Source organism: Zingiber officinale, chromosome 6B (assembly GCF_018446385.1).
Source record: "Zingiber officinale cultivar Zhangliang chromosome 6B, Zo_v1.1, whole genome shotgun sequence".
In the NCBI taxonomy this organism is placed as follows: Eukaryota; Viridiplantae; Streptophyta; class Magnoliopsida; order Zingiberales; family Zingiberaceae; genus Zingiber; species Zingiber officinale.
Window position 1 is genome coordinate 58,903,343 of NC_055996.1, and position 9,328 is coordinate 58,912,670.

The 9,328-nt window shown below is 39.9% G+C and overlaps 1 non-coding gene across 1 annotated transcript; it reads left to right on the plus strand.

Moving 5' to 3' along the window:
• Positions 1 to 2,208: 2,208 nt before the first annotated feature.
• Positions 2,209 to 2,314, plus strand: LOC121993407. The gene has a single exon (XR_006115257.1). It is a non-coding gene; the product is annotated as a small nucleolar RNA R71 (small nucleolar RNA).
• The last annotated feature ends 7,014 nt before the right edge of the window (positions 2,315 to 9,328 follow it).

Sequence of the window (9,328 nt, forward strand, 5' to 3'; positions counted from 1 at the left end):
TTTCCTCTCGGGATTCTTTTCACGGGCCGTGTAGATCCACACGGCCTCCCCCTCTTCCTTCTCTGGATTCCTCGCACGGCCGTGTCTGGGACACGGCCTCTCCATCTTTCCTCTCGGGATTCTTTGCACGGCCGTGTCTATGGCACGGCCTATACCTTTTTCTCCTCGGGAGATCCCACACGGCCGTGTCTGGATGACACGGCCCAAACACTTCCATTCTCTGCAACCTTTGCCTGGCCGTGTATAGCACACGGCCTGACTCTGTTTTGCACCTAACCTGAAAACAAAATCAAAAGAATGCATCAAACTAAAAGAAATTACAATACAAATCAAAACTAACTAAAAAAAACCCTTGGGTTGCCTCCCAAGAAGCGCTTGTTTAAGGTCTTTAGCTCGACCAAACTTAATCATTCGCTCCTTTTCCTCGCCCTTGGAGGACAGATATACTTTTCGTTTCTGTTGGGAGATCTTCTCCCAACATCTTCCACCACATTGTCTCCTTCATTTGGTGGCCTTCCATGAGGATGGAAATTCCATTCCTCAAGTTTATAAATGCTTGTCCTGCTACAAGCATTTAAAAGAGACGAGACATGGTTAGAGATATTTGATAAATCATATTCCAACTTTTCCTTACCAATTACCAAAGAAAGCTTATGATTTTTGACATCAATTATAGCTCCAGCTGTAGCAAAGAAAGGTCTTCCTAATATGATAGGAATCCTAGTGTCCTCTTCCATGTCCAACACAACAAAATCTGTGGGAATAATGTTCCCATCCACCTCTACCGGCACATCCTCTATAATACCCAAAGGGTACCTGCAGGAATGATCGGCAAGTTGAAGTGCCATAGTAGTAAGTTTAATGTTTTTGAGACCTAATTTATTACAAATTGAATAGGGAATGAGGCTAACACTCGCCCCCAAATCACAAAAAGCTTTTTCAAAAAATTCTTTTCCTATGTTGCAAGGAATATAAAAGCTCCCTGGGTCCTTCAGTTTTGGAGAAGTGTTCTTCTCAAAAATAGCACTACATTCCTCACTAAGCGCAATGGTCTCGACCTCTCCTCTTCTTCTCTTATTTGACATGAGATCCTTCAGAAATTTGGCAAATCTAGGCATTTGTAGAATAGCATCAATAAGAGGTACCTCTACACAAATTTCCTTAACCTTTTCTAGAAACTTGCCAAATTCTTCATCCTTCTTGAGCATTGTAAGTCTCTGAGGAAAAGGGACAACTTTGCTCTGATGGTTCAGTGGAAGAGTCTCTTCAACCTCAATGGCACTCTCCTCATTAGCTTGAATCTGATTCGGTATAGGAGGAGGGAGCTCTTCTTCTTTTTGTATCCCTTTTAAAGCAGTCACTTGGGAGTCTCCCAAGGTCCGTCCGCTCCTAAGCTCAATCCTATTGCAATGCTCCATAGGATTCACATCAGGTTTTCCTGGAAGTTGTCCTGGTGCTCTAGATGATGAGGCAGCTAGTTGGGCAATTTGACTATCCTGAATCTTTTGATGCTTTTCAGAATTATCCATTCTCTGAATGAGCTTTGCTATATCTTGCTTCATTTCATTCTGAGTTGAGATAATTTCTTCAAGCATCTTTTCAACATTTGACTTTGGTAAGTCTTGAGAAGATAGATGTTGAAAATTTTGTTGCCCAGCTTGAAAATTTGGTCTTGCCCCCATAGATGGTCCTTGGTCTTGATTATTTCTGTAAGAAAAATTTGGATGACTCTTCCATCCAGGGTTATAAGTATTTGAGTATGGGTTGTTCTGCCTTTGATTGTAACTCATGATTGCATCACATTGTTCAAGTTGATTGATTTGTGCAGTGATAGCTCCCAATGGACATGAGTCATTTGAATGCTCTGAACTCCCACATACTTCACAAGATGTACTAATAGCATTGACCATATTAGCACTAGTCCCCATATTCTCAAATTTCTTTCTAAGAGCGTCCAATTTTGCAGACAAAAGAGTGACTGCATCTACATCAAACTTCCCTGATGCTTTAATTGTTGGGTTTACAGAGGAATAGCCACCACTTCTTTCATTTGCCCATTGATGATGATTTTGTGCTACACTTTCAATGATTTCTTCGGCTTCATCTAAGCTTTTGTTCATAAGTGCCCCTCCAGCAGCTGAATCAAGGGACACTTTGGTATGATAATTGATACCATTGTAAAAAGTGTGCAACACTAACCATCTTTCCAACCCATGATGTGGGCATTGTCTGAGCATACTATTATATCTATCCCATGCTTCAAAAAGAGATTCTGAGTCAGTTTGCTTGAAGCTTGCAATTAAATTCCTCATATGAGCTGTTTTGCTTGGTGGATAGAACTTATCAAGAAACTGTTGCTCACACTGCTCCCAAGTGGTGATGCTGTTAGGGGCCAAAGAATTCAGCCATTACTTTGCCCTATCTCTTAAAGAAAACCCAAATAATAATAATCTAACTGCTTCTGAAGGAACTCCATTCATTTTCATGGTACCACATATTTCATAAAAGACCTCTAAGTGTTGATTAGGGTCCTCATGAGGTCCTCCACCAAATTGGTTATGCTGCACCATAGATATAATTGCGGGTTTGATCTCAAAGTTATTAGCTTCCACTGAAGGTCTTGAAATACTAGATCGAAAACCTCTCGCATAGGGTGCTGCATAATCCTTAAGTGGTCTATTTGCCATATTCAATTGTTCCTGTTCTTCAATTTGCCTTTGCAGAATTCTTCTTTTATGGAAAGTTCTATCAATCTCAGGGTCAAAAGGAAAGAATTCCCCTGCAAAGTTAGATCTTCGCATACACAAGAACAAGATAGCAGATAGCAATTCGACACAAAAAGAAAATTAGAAGAATCAAAAAAGCAGAATTGAATTTGTACAAAAGGAATTAACAAGAAGTGAAAGTTATACAAGAAAGTAAAAAAAAAAAAAACAGAAATCTAATGATTAGTTACAACTATGCAATATGAAAGGAAAACAAATGTTATGTTTAGTCTAACTCAATTGATAATTCCTAATGTTATAGCGCAGTCCCCGGCAACGGCGCCCAAGTTTACGGAAATGTCGCAAGTAATATAAAAGATTATCGTATCCACAGGGACTGGAATAAGCACTAGAAATGTCTCAATGCGAATTAGCTAAACAACTATCCAATCGTTTCAAAAGCAAAGTAAAGGTAAACAACTCTAATATTAAAGATCAACAAACAAGAGTTTAGTGTTTTGGGTTATGATAAAGGAAGATTCTAGGAGTTTCGGTTTCTTTGTAAGATTTCTTGAATGTAAATGGTTCACCAATTCTTATCCCTCAATTGCCAAATATGTAGAAAGTTGTCGGTTCCCTCTTGCAATAGACAACCGGCTAAGGACTGAGAAATGTATCTAAATAGGATTAATTAGACATGTACCTATGTTGTCCTTACACAGAAGTGCACCTATTACTATGCCTTCCTCGGATATCAACGTAGAAGCCCACGACTCATTAATCTATCAAGATACAAGGAGCTAATCATAAAATCCATCCTACTCTCTTGAATATCCCTATTTCCTCTTCAAGATTATCTCTCAAACGTCCTTACACGGGCTTGCACCTGTCACGTGGATCCCTCGGATGATCGAGTGAGAGTTTATCTTTACAAAGTCCATAAGAAATCCAAACAATCAATCAAGAATGAGAATTAAGCACAAATCACCATCAATCATTCAAGATCTAATTGATACAAGCAAGATAATGTCATTGAAACAAGAAAATGGTAAATCCATAAGAGATTACATCAATCCATCATACAAATACTCCCTTAATCCTAGAATACAAGATCTACTCCATGAATCGAGGAAGAAAATCCGAAGAAATAGAGATTACAAGCATTCCTTGAATCCCCAATCCAAGAAAACAAGAAGAGGGAAAGAAAAACTTATCACAAGAAGCCTTGTCTTCGGATCCAATCCTCGCTCCCGAGTCGAAATCGCCGAGATCTCCTTAGAATCCAGAAATCCTCCCAAGAATGGGAGGAAACTACCAAATCTTGCTTTCTCCCAAAGGGAGAGATCCCCTTTCAATTCATGAAGAAGGGTTTAAATAGAGGAGGAATCGGGCCACACGGCCCGTGACACGGCCGTGTGAGATTCACAGCCATGTCCATTCTCTCTCCCAACGCACACTGCAGTGTGACTCCACGAACCCTCTCTCTGGAAATGCTACGGCGTGTGGTGCACACGCCACACCGCTGGTCTCTGGAAGTCTCACACGGCCATGTAGATCCACACGGCCATGTAAGGCTTCTGCTCTGGTTGGCTTCAAATCTTGACACGGCCGTGCGAGGTTCACACGGCCATGTCATCTTCCTCTTCTGTTGGTGCCAAACTCCACACGGCCCGAGCTCCATACCAGTGCAGGGCCGTGTGAGGTACACGGCCCGATGCTTTCTCCCTTCGTTTCCTCCAATGCATGCCCAAAGATGTAGATTCTTCACCAAATCGACTCCTGTGTACAGAAAATACACAAGAAGCAGATCTCCGAACCAAAAGAGTAAATATGCTAAAAGGAAAGCTGGAAGTATAAAAATGCATAGATCAAGCTTGCTCAAAGTATGTAAATGTGCGTAAAAAACATGCATAAAAGAGTATATAATCTACGCACATCAACCACACAGCCGTGTAGCATTTCCAGAGAACAGAAGGGTCCTGGACGTGTGAGTCACACGGTCGTGCAACTTTGGCAGAGAAGGAACTGGACATGGCCGTGTGAATCTCACACGGTCGTGTCATGGGGCCGTGTGGCGCCCGATTTCCTCCTCTATATAAACCCTCCTTCATGAATTGAAAGGGGATCTCTCCCCCTTGGGGAGAAGGCAAGATTTGCTGGTTTCCTCCCATTCTTGGGAGGATTTCTGGGCGATTCGAGGGGAGTTCTTGACGATTTCGACTCCGGAGCGAGGATTGGATCCGAAGACGAGGCTTCTTCGTAGATAAGTTTTCTCTTTCCCCCTTTTCTTGGTTTCTTGGATTGGGGATTTAAGAAATGCTTGTAATCTTTATTTCTTCGGGTATTCTTCCTCGATTCATGGAGTAGATCTTGTATTCTAGGATTAAGGGAGTATTTTTATGATGGATTAATGTAATCTCTTATGGATTTGCCAATTTCTTGCTTCAATGACATTGTCTTGCTTGTATCAATTAGATCTTGAATGATTAATGGTGATTTGTGCTTAATTCTCATTCTTGATTGATTGTTTGGATTTCTTGTGAACTTTGTAAAGATAAACTCTCACTCGATCATCCGAGGGATCCACGTGACAGGTGCAAGCCCGTGTAAGGACGCTTGAGAGAAAATAGGAATATCTAAGAGAGTAGGATGGATCTTGTGATTAGTTTCTTGTATCTTGATAGATTAATAAGTTGTGGGCTTCTATGTTGATATCCGAGGAAGGCATAGTAATAGGTGCGCTTCTGTGTAAGGACAACGTAGGTTCACGTCTAATTGATCATATTTAGATACATTTCTCAGTCCTTAGCCGGTTATCTATTGCAAGAGAGAACCGACAACTTTCTACAAGTGTTTGGCAATTGAGGGATAAGAATTGGTGAACCATTTACATTTAAGAAATCTTACAAAGAAACCGAAATTCCTAGAATCTCCCTTTATCATAACCCAAAACACTAAACTCTTGTTTGTTGATCTTTAATATTAGATTTGTTTACCTTCACTTTGCATTTGAAACAATTGGATAGTTGTTTAGCTAATTCGCATTGAGACATTTCTAGTGCTTATTCCAGTCCCTGTGGATACGATAATCTTTTATATTACTTGCGACATTTCCGTACACTTGCGGAGCGTAACAAAGCTAAATTCATCTTCTCCTTGGTGGTTCACCAATAGGGCTAGTCTAACTTATTCTTTAATTTCTGACTCTGATGATGACTCATTCCATGTTGCTTCTAAGTTTCTGTGTCTTGATTTGGCTGGCTCTTTCTTCTTCTCCTTCGTTCTCAGCTTAAGGCAATCATCCTTGATGTACCTTTCTTCGTTGCAATTGTAGTATCAGATCTTCCTTTTGCTCCATAAGTATTTTTTCATCTGCGACTTAAATTTATTAGATTTAATAAATTTATTAAATTTTCTTACCAATAATGCTACTTAATCTTCATCAATGGATGCTTTGTAGTCTTGATATTCTGTTCTTGCCTTTAGGGCAATTGTTTGACTTAGCTTCTTTACTTCTGTACATCTAGATTCATGAAATTCTAAAGTAGAAAATAAACTCTCTAAAGAACTTACCTTTAGATCCTTTGAAATATAATAGGAGTCTACTATAGACATTCATTCTTGTGTCCTAGGGAAAGCATTTAAAGTATACCTTAGGGAATATTGGTTTGTTACCTATTCTCCAAGATTTTCAAGTCTGGATATTAACTCCTTCAACTTGGCGTGCAGTTATGCTATTGACTCTCCTTCTTTCAGCCGGAGGTTGGTTAGTTGGTTCCTGAGCAGATTCCTTTTTGTGATCTTGGCTTAGGACGTACCTTCGTGTAGTTCCAAGAACTTCTCCCAAAGCTTCTTTGCTGATTCATAGACGCCAATTCTGCTGACTTCATGCGGAGGTAGCACACTCAGCAGATGGAATTCGGCTCATCCATTTACCGCGAAGTCCACTTGCTCTTTCTTTGTCCATGAATACAATTCTTTTTTAGCTCCTTGTTGGCCCTTGGGGGCTACAAAATCATATTTTATAATTAAAAAAATCTCAAAATCTATTTTAAAAAATATCTCCATCCGGCGCTTTCATTGCACGAAGTCTCCTTCGAACTTTAGCGGGTAGATGTTCGGTCCGACCATATTCTTTGTACTTTAATCAGCGGTTAGTTCTTCTGAAATGATTAGGCTCTGATACTAATTGTTGGTGCAATGGGACTGACAAGAGGGGATGAATTGCCTGTAAAATAAAAACTAAACCTTTCTTGATCTTTTAACTCAGATTATAATAAAGCAATTGAACAACTAAAAATAAAAGAGGCTAAAAAGTTACTTAGTTACAACCTACATGGTTGTTAATCCAAGGCAAAAGGAAAGTACAAAAGAAGTTCCTTCTTTGAATGCGAATAAGCCTCTTACACTCATTGAACACTCAGAAAAATGCTAAGAAATGAATACAAGAGTTGTTGAATATTTTCTAGCTCCATGGGTCTTTTTATAGCCCCTAGAAGATATTCGTATCTTGAAGGCACCTTCAAGATGGTCTAAAGTGCCTTCCATTTGATAAGTTTTATCCATTGAGGATAAAATTGTATTTGTAGCTAGCGACTATTGGAAGACTCTTTCACACTGTTCATTGAAGGCACCTTCCAAGCCATAGAAGGTGTCTTCCAAAAGGAATATCAACTCCTTAGTAGCTGGTCTATTCACATGGGTGATTCTCCGGCTAACCAGAGTTGAGCTCACTCGAACCCAACTCTGACCTTCTCCTCAAGAAGGCTTCCTCCCCGGCTTCTCATCCCTCGAATGCCACACACGCCCTTTTCATCCACTGGTGTACTCTTCGGTAGCATCTCATCCTTTAGATGCATCGAGTCCGTCGACTCCTTTCCAGTTCCATCTTTCTCCTAGCCGCGTCTTCCGCTCGGCTTCTTGTGTTTCTAAGCTCCTGCACACTTAGACGTAAGGATTAAATACACACAGAACATAACTTAACTTGATTGACCACATCAAAACTACCATGGGGTCTTACACATACCTCACTTGCCATGTAGGATCTGAAGCTAGATTCTGCCCTTGTATCACTACATTCATCTGATGTCGCTCTTCCTTCATCGATGCTAGCTTCTGAGTTGCTTTGTTCTTTGTGACTCGCCATCAGTGCTAGTTCAGCATATGCTTTAATTTCTAACTCGGATGATGAACTGTCATCCCAAATGGCCTTGAGATTTTTGTGTTTGTTTCACTGTAGCCCTTTGTCTTTCTCCTTCTTGAGATCTGGTCAGTCTTCCTTTATATTTCCTCCTTTTTAGCAATGGTAGTATCAGTTCTTTCTCTTGTTTCTTAGATTTTTTTGGTCTATATTTCTTTAAATTTTTTAGATTTAAAAAACTTTTTAAATTTTATTACTATATAAGCTTCTTGGTCTGCTTCCAAATCTAAGTCTGACTCGGGTTTGTCCTTCTTGGTGGCTCTTAGTGTCAAGTTCTGGCTTGACTCTTTTGCTGTACCTACACATCTAGTTTTAATAGCTCTAATGTAGAGAAGAGTTCTTCTAAGGTACTTACCTCCAAGTCCTTAGAGATGTAATAAGAGTCTATTATTGAAGTCCAATCTGGAGTTCTAGGAAATGTGTTGAGTGCATAGCATACCAAGTCCCAGTTGGTTACCATTTCATCAAGGTTGACCAGTCCGATGATTAGCTCCTTTATCTTCGCGTGTAGTTGGGCTACCTTCTCACCTTTTTTTAGATAGATGTTCATTAACTTGTTTCGAAGAATGTCCCGTCGTGCAAGATTCGCTTCGGATGTGTCTTCATGGAGATCTAGGAATTTCTCCCAGGGATCTTTGGCCGAGGTGTAACTTTCAATGCAATTGACTTCTTGAGGCGGTAATACACTTAGTAAGTGATATTTCGTTCTACTGTTGGCTACAAAGTCACTTTGCTCCTTCTTCGTTCAAAGGTAATCTTCTTTCTCATCTCCTTGTTGATCTTTAGAAACTACAAAACCATACTTGATTATTAAGAGTATTTTAAAATCAATTTTTAGGAATACCTCCATTCGGTGTTTCTAGTGTGTCAACTCTCCCTCGAACTTTGGCGGGTTAAGGCTTGGCTTAGCCAATTGATTTCTTTGCTTTGGTCGATGGTTAATCCTTCTAAAGCGTCACCGCTAAGGGGGGTGAATTGACCTGACAATAAAAATGAAACCTTTCTCGATTTTTCAAACTAATTAAATTAAGAAACACTTATTTAACAATAAACTAATTGACAAGAAAGAGAGAAGAGGCAGGTCTTTTACTTAGTTTGCAATTAGAGGATTGCTAGTTTAAGACGTTGAAAGATCACAATCAGATCTCCTTCTAGCAAAGAAGCCTCTTACAGCAGTTTAAGCACTAGATCACAAAGTAGAATAGAAAGAAAATCATTTTCAAGTGTTGTACTGAACTATTGAGACCAGAGCTCTATTTATAGAATGCTGGTCGAATCTGACTATTTATTGATGTGACATCTCTGGGCGTCTAGAAGGGCTCCAAGCACCTAGGAGTGGATAAAACTTTATCCACATTACAATGGTTCGGCTGGGGATAATTTTTTTGGTTTGGTTGTTGGGAACACCTGGGGGACACCTAGG